At 40.0% G+C, this 13,216-nt stretch overlaps 1 protein-coding gene across 2 annotated transcripts in view; it reads left to right on the top strand.

Moving 5' to 3' along the window:
• The window catches only part of LOC146703632 (uncharacterized), a 102,693-nt gene that overhangs the window by 9,174 nt on the left and 80,303 nt on the right, over nucleotides 1-13,216 (top strand). The window contains exon 1 of one of the 2 annotated variants that reach the window (XM_085466921.1): nucleotides 4,644-4,777. The exons of the other annotated variant lie outside the window; for it this stretch is intronic. The gene's annotated coding sequence lies outside the window, so the exon portion shown is untranslated. Of the gene's footprint in view, nucleotides 1-4,643; nucleotides 4,778-13,216 lie in introns of those variants that run through there. 2 annotated transcript variants of the gene reach the window in all.

Genomic DNA, 13,216 nt, shown 5'->3' with positions numbered 1-13,216 from the left:
GAATTGGCAGGCCCACTACTGGTTTGGTGCTTTTCACAGATGAGAGCAGGTTCACCCTGAGGACATGTGACAGACTTGAAAGGGTCTGGAGAAGCTGTGGAGAACATTATTCTGCCTGTAACATTGTTTGGCATGACTGGTTTGGTGGTGGGTGAGTGACACAGACACAGTCCTCTACAGACAAGGCAATGACACCCTGACTGCCATTAGGTATTGCGATTAAATCCTTGGACCCAGTGTTGGACCTTATGCTGGTGCAGTGGGCTCTGGGTTTGTCTTGGTGAACCACACTGCCCGTCTCATGTGGTGAGACTATGCAAGACGTTCCTGCAGGATGAAGAAATTGATGCCACTGAGTGATGTCCTGGTCCAGACCTGCGTTCCCCCAGAACACGATCTGTCGTCTCATTAGGAGCATGTCCCAATTCAGCCCTTTGTGGCTTGATACCCAGTCCAGTATAGACATCCAGCAGTGTTTATTTTTCTAAACAGTGTACTTTTGATATGTAGACACTAATAATATTTCACACTCCATCTCAGCTTAGAAACTTTTAAACTCACTTTGATGAGTTAAACTTTCATTTGAGCGTCTTTTGTGCTTACGAGCTGTCCAGAGGCCATCTGAGAAGACCGGAGAAGGACAAAGTCTTAGTTGAGAATGCCACAGTGTAAATCTGAAATGTTGTGGGTCAGTCGCACTGGCATTAAACATCACAGAGAGACAAACAGGTCAGACACAACTGCAAACATTATTCGCTTTTGAGTCTGAATCAAATATCATGCAGTGTATGTTACGACTTTGATGTATTGACTGTCTGATGACGACCCGGCAGGATCAATGCTGTCGCTGTTAGTCGGGATAAAATTGATTCTCATGACCCAGAGCTGACTTAAATGAGGTCGGGGATTGTGCATGATCATTTATTGTTAATTTAGCCCACCAAAAGTGTTCTCGTATTATATTTCCTTATTGTTGTAAAGTTAATCAATTTATCTAAAATATTTGTAAGAAAATAAAGTGAATGTCACAATAAATGTCCACCCAGTGCAGCATGTTATTATATACTGTGTGTAAATTTAAGAACATCTGTTTGACCAGTTCCTGTTTTATTTTGTAATTCTTTGCATGTTGTTACACTGTTGTCATATATAATATTGTGCTGTGGACTCAACTCAGGAAGAGTTTTTGTACACATAACTAATTAACCATCATATGCAAATTTCTAAGTAAAGATTTAAAAGGTTTAAAGACCCACAAACATGATATCATCAAATGAGTCTCTGCAGATGGAAACGTGTTTTTTCTTGTACCTGTTACATGTGGAGGTGGCGAGTCTGGTTCCTGCTATACATGGAAAGCTCTCTGTGACATCTCACTTTGTGCTGATGGGAACGCTTTTTATGGCCCAGTGATATAATATTCAACAATAACTCGATCTGCTTGTTAAAAAGCAGATTTTGCTCGTGGATTAGGTGTCTGATATTATTAAAGGAATGCACTTAAATGTTTGTATAGAAAGAGTCATGTTTGTGTGGGGAGGAAAAAAAGTGAAAAATGCTTTTTCTCTTAAATATTTCAGGGGAATGAGAGCGTACTTTTACCTGCTTTTATATCTCTGATGTGTTCAGCTCACATGAGAGGACTGATTTAAGAGCTCACGTGTCATTCAACTTCCTTCATGTCACATAAATTATTGAACATCTGTTATATAGTGTCAGCATCCAATAAGTCTTCTCCAGCAGCATCTGTTTTGTGGTCACTGAATTATTTAAAAGCTGCTGCAAAATAAAAGAAAATGCTGGTATTGCTGTATGTTCCAAATATACAAGCTGTTAGATAACACGACCCAGATTAGCTAAATATTAAGTATAAATGTGAATTTTTCAGCTTGTTATGAAGTAACTGTGGAGAAAATTAGATGAGTTGTACTGTCCTCATAGACTGTATATAAAAGTTGGAGGACAGTGCATTCTTTTTAATAGCCAGCAGGGGGCGTAACTCTTTTCTTGATGGGTTTATGGACTCAATTGCTATTTACACATCGTACTGAATAAAGCATGTTTATCTGTCCTTAATAGTCAGAAAGAAAGATAAACCAGTCAGTGTTCATATTTTAATCACCTATTGTTATCCAGTGAATGTGGAGTAACGGGGTATGCACAAAGGAAGAGATGTAGGGACCATAGATGTGGAAAATTAATGACATTTGGCAACTTTTAGCAACTAGAAGCAAAAGTGACCGTTTGTGCCACAAAATTAGGCCTGTCTCAAGGACTAACTTTTCTCAAATTTGAAGTAAAACATGAAGGATGCTGCTGGGTGGCATAATAGAACAAAACTAAACAACTAAAAGTAAAGGATCCAGCTAGTGAAGAGACAAATACTTAACTGAAAATTAGCTTTTATACACCCACCTTTACCTGACATATTTTATCTTAATAACCAAAGGCAGATGCACCAGATTTATATAACAAAACAAATGTCAGTTACTTACATAACTTTTCAGTATATTTATAACTTCCACTCTTCTTCATAGTTTTCCTTATAACTGCTTTGCTCCTTTGCTCATACCGAGGCTGCTGGTTTGTAGCTGGCTCTAAACCCTGCTATAGCCTTAGCAACTTAGCTTTTTTTAGCTTTTTATGAATCTCTCTGTTCAGCTGGGTGAGGGAGATGTCTAATTAGACTTATTGTTACAGTTGCCAGGAAAAGGTGTATTTCATTGAGGGGTTGTGCAAGTTGCTGGCAGTCACTGGTGTCATATTGGTTGCAAAGACGTAGACAATGCTGCACTTTGGAGCTTCACCACAGCTTGGAGGGTAAAGTGAGTGTTTGCAGACAGGTTGGCGTCTTCCATACAAACTATGGATGATGACAGCAATATGCTAGCAACCAAAGCAATTGCAGGGAGGATTTTGATGGAGCACCATGTGGTGTCAGCCAACAACTCCTAGCAACCGAGTCACTGAACGGTCTCTAGGCCTGTGTAACTGAAGCCTCACCTGTTCACCTGATACTTTTCCTTTCATAAAGGTGGGTTAAAATTTGGTGGATGTATTTAAAGGAGGTTAAATATAAGTCAGTGCTCTCCTGCTGGTTTTTAAATAGGATGCCTGAAGTGGGAATTAAAACTCCCTGTTGTCGCTCCTAATGTCTGCTCCTATGAGCAGAGCTGCACTTAGGCGCAGTCCTGTCTGTCTCACCTAAGGATAAGAAAAAAAGACTGTGCACAAGGACATACTGAAACGTGAATCCAACACCGACGTGTCTTAAACCTGCATTTGTCCCTCAGACCTGACCTCGGTAAACAGTTTACATATGTTAATGGGCTAAGTCACTAGTTTCAGCTCATACTGAGTAAAACATTACATTAATTTTAGTCTTAATATGCTATTCTTAATTATTTGCACCTGCTTGGTCATTTTTTTTTCTTATTTGTATTTAAGGTGTTTAGGGTAAGGAACTGTTATTGTGCTGCTAGAACCATCATTTCCCTAAGGGGACCTCCCCAAGGGCTTAATAAAGTTCTATTCTATTCTATTCCATTCTCTGCTATTCTTTATTAGAGTCACAAATGAGAATTATCCAAGATATGCTAATTCAGTGGTTCTTAACCTGGGTTCGATCGAACCCTAGGGGTTCGGTGAGTCGGTCTCAGGGGTTCGGCAGAGCCTTCGCCATGGCTCATTTTGTGCACCAGTAAAAAAATCACATTTTATTTTTCACTAAAGAGGGGTTCAGTGAATGCGCATATGAAGCTGGTGGGGTTCGGTACCTCCAACAAGGTTAAGAACCACTGTGCTAATTGGTTTAAAAGCTTTTAGACAACCATCATGCCAAAATACGAAGATCTCAGCAGAAGACTTCATAACAGGATGTCTTTACCTGTGAGTGACATTCCAGCAGCTAGGTCCATCTTTTATATACAGTCTGTGGCGCCACTATATAATTACAGGTTAGCAGCAGAATAGTTTTATGTGAATAAAAGATGACAACGTTTGTTTTGAACAAAGGATTTTTAGAAATCTGGTCTCAAACTGAGGATTTTTAACATTTTAGGCAAATGCATTAACCACTACAGACACATCCAGAAAAATGTACCACAGAAGCTGCTTTATATGTATAAAATGTATCTTTTCTCATTAGAATATATAAAACGCTTGTAGTCTCAAAATCCAAGGTGTTATACATGAGCTATTTCCATCTTTTTGTGAATAATCTCACTTTGATTTATCTTTAAAATGTTTTATGTGTCTAATGTTGTGACGTCAGTGGATCTTTTCCATTTACCACCATATTGTTTCAGAGGAGAGGTTCACACCTGCTCGTGATGTCACTACCCTGCAGAGGATACCGCATGCCCTTGCATCTTTTCAACCTCTTACATCTGCCACTTTTATTTTGAACTGCTTCCTACGTGGAGGTGGGGGTGGTTGTAGCAGTGCCTTTAAACACTTCACGCCCCCGCCGTCTTGCACGTTCCTCCTCGCAGCACCTCCCAAGCTCCATAAAAACACTCCACACTGACTCAGCATGTGTGTGACAGGCAGAGGGGCGGGAAAGGGGCAGGACTGTGGGTGTTTATGAGTGTGCTAATTGGCTGAGTGTGAGCATGTAGCTGGTTGTGCTGGTTGGACAGGTCTGCACTAACTGCTCAGCTGGAGAGAAGGAAGGAAGGAAGGAGGTGAAGAGGAGAGAGGAGAAAGGATGAGACGAGATAAACCATGTGGGAGGTGTAAATCCTGTATGGATGAAATGGCTGTGAGAGGAGGAGAGGTGAGTGTGAGATTGAGATGGAGGGGGGAGGAGGACAGTGGAGAGGAGAGGCAAGATTTTGTGAGTCTCTGTAGTACAAATGTAGCTGTGAGTGTCTCAGGTTTCTGCTGACAGCGCAGGGTGATAAAGAGCCACTACTGAGGCAGCTGGCAGCCCTGCACAATGATGCCGATAATACAGATGTGCATGTCATGCTGTAAGACTTGCAGACAGATGACTAATGCACGGGAAAAAGTGGCGCTCTACACTATATTGTGTGTGTTTGTGTGGGTGGATGAGAGGGTAAGTGTGAAACCATGAATGACATTACATGTGTGAGAAGAGGGACTGCATATTTTTGTATAATCAGTTTGTGTGGGCATGTCAATGCGTGCAGCCCCTCCTGGACTCGTGTATACCATTACTGAGCTGCTGTACTCTAAAGCATGGCGACCGTTCAGGGTAAGTAGTTACTTATAAATCATATATTCACGATATAATCATTTTCTAGCTGTAAAATTTTGAATGTGGTCAAGTGCACTTATCATTACACTGTTGTCAGTTTTTTAAAAGTTAATTAATACAAAATAAATTTAAATGTTGTCGAACATGGATAGAAGACCTAAATACTTAAAGAAGTTGTGACATTTTTAGACTGTTAAAGAGCCCTTCTCTGCTGTGCTTTGCTTTAACTTGCATCATAATGGATAAATATTTTTTAGTGTTGCAAATTAATATTATTAATATTGGAGAAACCCAAAGGTATCGCCTCTCTCTGCTGCTCAAATCAGCATTATTAGCCATTTTTCACACACGCACCATATCTCTGCAACTTTCTTTCCACCGAGGGATGTGGATATCCAGTGCATTAGCTGCTTTTTAGTCTGGCAGCTCCCAAGTGCAAGAGCTGCATTACACGTGCAGCTGTAAAGTGTGAAGTTGTAATTTCCCAGTTCCCAGATGGAGATTTCAATGGGAACGCCCCCTCAAATCAGACTTTCCACACCAACCCAGACTTCATAATTCAAGATGGCAGCAGCACTTGTAAACATGAGCAAAACTGCAGAACTGTTGTGCATTTGTGACTCACAAAACAGGCCGGGCTCTATGAATGAAGGCGCTGCAGTGGTATTTTTAATGTAAAAAACCAAACAGGCGGGTTGTGTTGCAGCCAGTTGGGGCTGAGAAGAGAAATACTACTACTAGAACATAGCAGTCATCCATTATCTGACTTCAAACTTAAAAGGAATGCAGCGATGTCGAATTGCACCAAAGTGAGAATACGCTGCATTTACTGCCAGTGCGAGAAAAGCGAGATAGTCATGAAAAAGGGACTTTTCTCCATATTCATGTCAGAATGAAAACAGAGCTTTATAAAAAAATTAAAAAAAGGTAAAAATTATATTTTAAATAAGTTTAAAGTGAGTGACCTACAGGTCTCAAACTTCTGAGTTCTTCTGAGTGAGTGTTTTTTTTTATTATTTTATGCACACTTAGATCGAACAGATAAAAACTCATGTTCAGGGACAAACGTCTCTTACCCAGTACGCTTTCACACCTCCTTGAAAGTTAAAAGTCTCTCACAGTTTCATTCAGTTTGAACTGTTTACTTTTGGAAACAAGCTCCATCTACCCCAGTGTGTCTCCATAGCCTAGTGGTTAACATGTTTGCTTGGTAAATGAAAGGTCACTGATTTGATTTCAGCCAGAGACAAAAGTCAAACATGCAGAGGGATCTGCTGTGGAGAGCTAAAAAAAGTGATCGTCGTCTGATGGCGAAAAGCCCGACTCCAAATAAATGCTAATGTTGCCCCAGATGTGTGCACATTGTCCACTGTTCCTTTCTGTAGACATGAGACCTTTTTATTGTCTGGAGGTTTGCAGTCAAAGTTTGCTTTCATCTTAACCTCTCACTATGGATGTGCAGTCCTCCCAAGTCTGTTGGTTGGCATGGGTAGTTTTGGTTTATCTAGAAAATGGTTTAAATCTCTTTGATATGAAAAAATGCTTTTGACCGAGCTGCTGCCCTCTCTAAAGTCTGGTACATTTAACCATTAGATGGAAAATGACTCCTCAGCGGGGCAGAGCGTGCAAGGTTGAACGCTGGCAAAATTGGCTTTGGATTAGCTTTGATGTGGGAGTTGTTTTGTGAGATTTCAAAGAAGTTGGTGGCTCGAAAATGCATCTGAAAACACATTTCATAAAAACCACAGTGAGCTCAGAGATGGGCACGACAGACATGACTGACTGAGGAGCAGCTTCAAACTGATGGGTCTGCGATCCCCACAGGCATGAAATTCTATTAATACCCATAATGCTGTTTGGATCAATACATGAGTACTACACTTTTAAACCACGCTGGCTTTGCAGATGCTAATACGGCTCTGATAGTCTCTAGGCAAAATATCTTGTCATAAATAGTCATGAATGTGGTAGATGGATTCATTTACTCTCTAATGTCTCTGGGAGGTTGTCTTGTAAAATTGCTCTAAAACATTTGCATGGATTAGTGTGAGCTTTGCAGGTGTTTTTTCTGTTTCAAGTTGATTTTTAATCACTTCTGCAAGCCCATAAAGTTTCATTTACCGTTATTACTTTTGATACCAATGAGCAAATCAAGGTGAGATAATCAAAAAGTTCAGAAACTGGTGACAGCACACAGTGGTTGTGTTAACCAAACATATGATGTTGCATGCGGTAACTGTTAGTGGAATAGTGATCTTGTTTAATCTATGGATGCAATCCATAGATTGCTTGCATAGATTGAATGCTGTTGTAGTGTAGCGTTGAGTTTGAATCCATGATCTGTCTGCTGGTTCTTTCTGAGTACTCCTGCTTCCTCCCACAGTCTAAAAGCTGAGGGTCGTTAGGTTAATTGGTGATTCTCTCTGTGTTAGCCATCCTCTTGCCCTATGACAAATGGGTTAGGCTCCAGCACCACTGCGATGTAAGAAGATGGATGGGTGTTGTCAGCTTACTCTAGCAAACTTAGTTAGAAAGCTGAGTCCACACACTGTGCTGGTGCTCATTAATTCTAAAGAACAGATTCATCAAAGTATCAGACTTTTACTCATTAAAGCGGCAATATTTTTTTGTCAGAGAATTCTTTGAAAATGCTTCAAAGCGCCACTAACACGTTAGCAAAGTCCAGTTCAATTACTGAAATTGGCAGAGATGAGGCCTAGCTGACATGTTGGTAATTTAAGCTAAACGGGTTCATAGAAATAAACATCCATAGAAAACAAAACCAGGCTATAAAAATGTTTATTTTGCAGTGTGCTTGGGCATTTTGACAGTCACTGGGGGAGTCTGTGGGCACTGACTCAGGTGGCCACAAGAACAACTGCAGTTTTTCTACACTTGTGCATTTTTCCTTCATTTCTCTTACCTGAGAGGTTGCAGCAAATATGCAGCTATATGAGACATGAGCAGGTGAAAGCGGCACTCCATTTCTGTCACTGTTGCATAACGCAACATCGTACTTTCCTGCGATTCGAGGAAAGAACAGTTTGTTGTCTCGTTACTTGTTTAGTGTTTTGGTCTAAGTGTGGTTCTTCATTCACTGAGTCAAGGTAGTGAGTGGAGGAGTTGTAGCAGCAGCAAGGTCACGGCCAACGTGGTGCTGATTGAATGTCTCCCCCTTCTTTTCTTTACCAATAAGCCTCTCTGCATCTCCTCATACGCACTGCTGCTGCCTCTGCATGAGTCAGAGGACCAATCAGCTTTTGTCTGAAAATGCCTTTGAAGGCACCGTGAGAAGGAAAGGAAGCGATCCGGCCTTGTATCGAGTGCAAACAACAAAGTCGTGCTTCGAAGAAAGCTCTGGCACAGCTTTCTTTCATTTTGGTTCATCCTCTTCAGTCGCTGCTTGGTTAATTATGATTCAGCAGAGTTCACAGGGTTTAAGCGACACGTTTGTGGTGTGACGGTGAGCTTTCAGCCATTTCTTGGGAATTTATAAGAGTAGGCAGTTCTGCCAGATACAGTACATGATGTAACATAATAGTACATGCGGATAAATCGATAGTCCATGAGTGAGAGAATGATAAGGGTGCTTCGCATTGCAGTGTGAATGCCTCTGAATATCCCTCACCATCCATTAACTTAACACAAACCTCCAAATCTCCCCTCGGGTTTTTAATGTGCACAACCTGTCATGTTGCTGAAATCATAGCTGCTAGTGCACAGCGCCGGCAACAAGCAAGCTGAGAGCTAATATTAGCACCAGCTCCCCCATCATGTGCAGGGAGCTAATATTAGAGCTGCACTCTTTGGCTTGGGTTTAATTACCTGCGTGATTTGACTCATGAAAGCCTGGTCCAAGGACCCAGAGGAGTTTATCCGTGTGTGTGTGTGTCCCTTGTGTCAGCATTATAACCCACAGGAACAACAAGAAGATGAGTCATCTTGATTGAGCGGCTGTGGCTTTCTGTTTATTGAGGTTTGATCAAAGGTGCGCCATCCTTCAGGCTCCCCATCGAGTCTGTCGCTATATTTAAAAGCAAAGAATATAAACAGCCTTCGCCAAACAAGTATTGAAAAAAAAAAAGAGTATGACAGTGAATAAAAGCTGTTGACATCAAAAATACACTCAAAGATTTTCAGTAGAGATGGATAGATATGTCTGTGATTTGCTGAATTCTTTGCATTCTTTTTGCTGCCATTGTTGTTTTCAGTATTTACTGGTAGTTATTTTGTGACCTACCTGTTACTCTACCTGTGAAAAGCAATTCAAAGTATGCTAATATTTTTATTTATTTGTATTTTAAGCACAGTCCAATGAAGCAGCAACCACTAATGAAGGCTTAAGGTCAAGGTCAAGTTTATTTTTTATAGCACATTTCCAACAGCTCATCCTGCACATATAGTCACAGGTTTAATCAGGGGCCTTATCACACGTACAGCTTTTAAACTGTAAATATTGTTTATGAACTTAACCAGCTGTTTCTGAAAAGGTATAGCTGAAGCATCGACATCATAAACTTTAAATGTAATGTGCTGTCTTTGGCCACTTTGTTCCATACAACTGCTTTTTAACAAAAAGCAGCAACTCAGTGTGTTTGAGCAAGTAGACGTGACTGATATGATCTGACGTTCAAACTGAGCATCAGAATGGGGAATAAAGGTGATTTAAGTGACTTTGAACGTAGCATGGCTATTAGTGCCAGCTCGGCTGGTCTGAGTATTTCTCAGTATCAGTCTGAGGAGAATTTGAGCTGATAGGAAGGGAGGACTATCTCACTAAACGCTCGCTACAGTCAGGGTATGCAGAAGAGCATCTATGAATGTACAACACATCCAGCCTTGAAGCAGATGGACGGCAGCAGAAGACCATGCTGGCACATTAACAGTGGCACGAAACAGCATCAAAACACGGCGCCATCCTGCCTCGTCTCAAAGGTTCAGGCTGCTGGTGGTGGTTGAGCCCATCGGTACAAATTCAGCATCACAACACCGCTGAGTATAGTTACTGACCATGCAAGATAATATGCTAGGTCACAAACTGTTTTGAGGTTGTTAGTAAAAAAAAAAGTAATCTATTACACATTATTGTTACCTTTCTTAAAAGTAATTTTATCAACAAAAGTCCTTATTATGAACACAAAGCAAAAATGGAAAATCAGTCTATTAACCCTTTAAAGTCGGTCGGAGTGGGCACGCTCCGTTTTGCGTAACTATTTTTAAATGCAGGTAGCACTGCAACCACATAAGCTAGCGCAATAAATTGTTTTGCATATACAACCGGAGGAGTTGTACTTAAATCTTATGCCATCAGCTTGTCCTAGGTCACAGTTTCCTTCCACATATAGCTTTGCAAAAACTGCATGAAAAGCACTTGCAGCAACAAAAACATAATATTCCAGAAACACGCTTTGCCGATCCAATCAGCTGTTCGTAACACTTTCTATCGCATGTCCGCCATGTCCTGCCCGAAACCGGAAGTGACGTCATTTTGCGGAAATGTAGTTTTTTACCATCAGGGCCTTATGAGCCTATACTTGTGTTTTTAAAAGTTATGTTTGACTTTATGACTTTCTGTGTTGTTTCTGGGATGCTTAGGACTCATATTGCACTGCTGGAAATAGTTTATTTTGATGCAGTACAATATGAGTTCTTTTTGCAAATTTGCATTATAATATTTATTTTCGTTTTTCCTGCAGTGTATAGAAATTGGTGTATTTCAAAAATAAAACTATGAAGACACTCAAAATAAATTTTCTGTGGTGGGAAACTATTTTGTGCAACTTTTTTGTATTTACAGTTTTGAGGGATAAGCCTCTTAAATTTCACTAACTAGAAATATATGTTAAAAAAACAAAAATGATTTTAAATTTTTTTGTAGTTTATTGCACTTTTTTGCAATTTATGTAATTACTATGCACTTAATGCAGACATATTATTAAAATTTGGGCTATAATGGTTGTATTGATGTATATCAACTTGAAATGCTCCCAAAAATGGCTCTACAGCATGTAAAAATATAATATAAGCTCTGGCGGACTTGGCTCTATGGTAGGTCTTAAAGGGTTAAGACTTTAAAGTGGTGATTGTACTTTGGAAACATGTACAGGAAGAAAGGAGGCGGTGCTGCAAGCCTGACTGTTCATCACTGTCTTTATCAGCTGCTGAAGTTCAGGCTCTGGCTGCCGGGCTGGGGTCAGCACACGCTCAGCTTTATCATCACTCTGGGGTCTTGGCTAGCTTAGCGTTAGCATGCCCCCTGGGCAGGTGCTTACAAAGAGCCAAAGTTGTCTCACTCCACCATTTTCCTCCTCCTGACATACAAACTGAAATCAGCTGATTGTGGCGCAGGTGTGCTGGAAGAAAAAGGCGTGTTTGTCTGACATTGTTATTTATTTGTATCATAACTAAAGAACAAGTAACTACATAATAGTAGTCATGCACTGCATTACTTACACCCAACGTTACACTGTTACACCCAACACTGGTTACAAAGATTTAATCAACTAATTAATGTTCTCAGATGACCTCCACAGTCACCAGATCTCAATGCAGTAGAGCGCCTTTGGGAGGTGGAACAGGTGATTTGCTTGTTGTACAGCTGACAAATCTGCAGCAGCTGTTTAGCCGTATATTTACAAAGAATTAGGGCGAAAGGTGGCCACACCTGTAACCTGCAAGGTTTGCAAACTGTCCACTGTGTCCAGTCACTGTTTCATAGAACAGTGTACACCCTCGGTTTTTTAAAACCTTGCTATCTGCTTCACATGAATAGTGATACTACCATATTAAAACTGATATAGTTAGCTAAAAGTGAATCAGCCAAGTGACATATCTACTAAAGATAAACCGTAAAATGGGATGAATAATATTGGCTAAATTTTTTAGAAAATCAGAATGTAGCTAAAAATGACTTTTTCATTTGGATAAGTGGAAATAGCTTGATAGTCATAATAATAATAGCTTGAGATATTTAGCCAAAAAGTAGAAAATGGCAAACATCAGGGACATGTTTGGACAGACTCACTCCGATCGCACATTCAGGCGTCCTGCAAGAACTCTCATCGCTTGGTCTAATATTTTTGGCTTTATCATAGTGCAATGTGTGACACTGACATGACTACAGCTAATGCTAAAAATGTAACAATAAGAAACGTTTGTCAAAATGTTTTATTTCAGTCCACATTTTGAATCTCAAATATGTTTTAAGGTGTAAAAGTGATTCCCTATTCATGCAAATAATAAAAATTAATTATTTAAAACAGGCTTGCTGCACATTTGCATTCTTCTGAATTTCAAAATGTAGTAGTGGTAAATAGATTAAAAATCATTTTAAACAGTGTGTTCCTAGTACACAATCTAAAAGTAAAACATGTCTCTATTGACCAAAACCAAATCAGATTTCTCTGTTTTGCTTTTTAGCCAAACTGTCAGTAACGATGACTCAGTCAGTAAAAAATTGCTGTGCATGCTGCATGTCCAGACACGCCTGCAAAATGCACACCTGAGCTTGTATTTGGGCTTAAAATGTTTTAACATTGTGGGTAGAAAAAAATTCGATTAATATCAATCTAAATTTAGCCAGTACTAAATGCAGTAGCTTGAGATTTTGCTGGGACACAGCTGATTCCCAACCTAAATGCATTCCAGTAACAGACAAAGCAATGGTTAAGTCTGAATTGCTGAAATAGCTACTGGATAAAAAAGTTTGGCTATAAAAGTAATTAATAAAACTAAATTGTGGAACAAATCTCATGTGACTGTTGAAGAGGTCAGAAACCTTTAGATGTAAAAGCTTAAAAATAAAAATGATGTAGTTTATCGAATAGTTTCTGATGCAAATAATCTGCAAATAAACAACACAGTACTTTGCCCCAAGCACTCGTCCTACAAACCTCTTAGCTATGAAGCAAAAACCCCACATAGTGCATCCACACGTACTCTCTGGGTGCAATCAGTTGGCCAGTGAAACTTACCCCTCAGTGATGCTGCCAGCTT

The sequence above is a fragment of the Copadichromis virginalis genome, linkage group LG8, assembly GCF_057382275.1.
Source record: "Copadichromis virginalis isolate Kocher_CV1m ecotype Utaka linkage group LG8, C_Virginalis_male_GT1.1, whole genome shotgun sequence".
Taxonomy (NCBI): domain Eukaryota; kingdom Metazoa; phylum Chordata; class Actinopteri; order Cichliformes; family Cichlidae; genus Copadichromis; species Copadichromis virginalis.
Note: the sequence above shows the minus strand (reverse complement) of the source record. Positions and strands in the feature narration are given on the sequence as shown.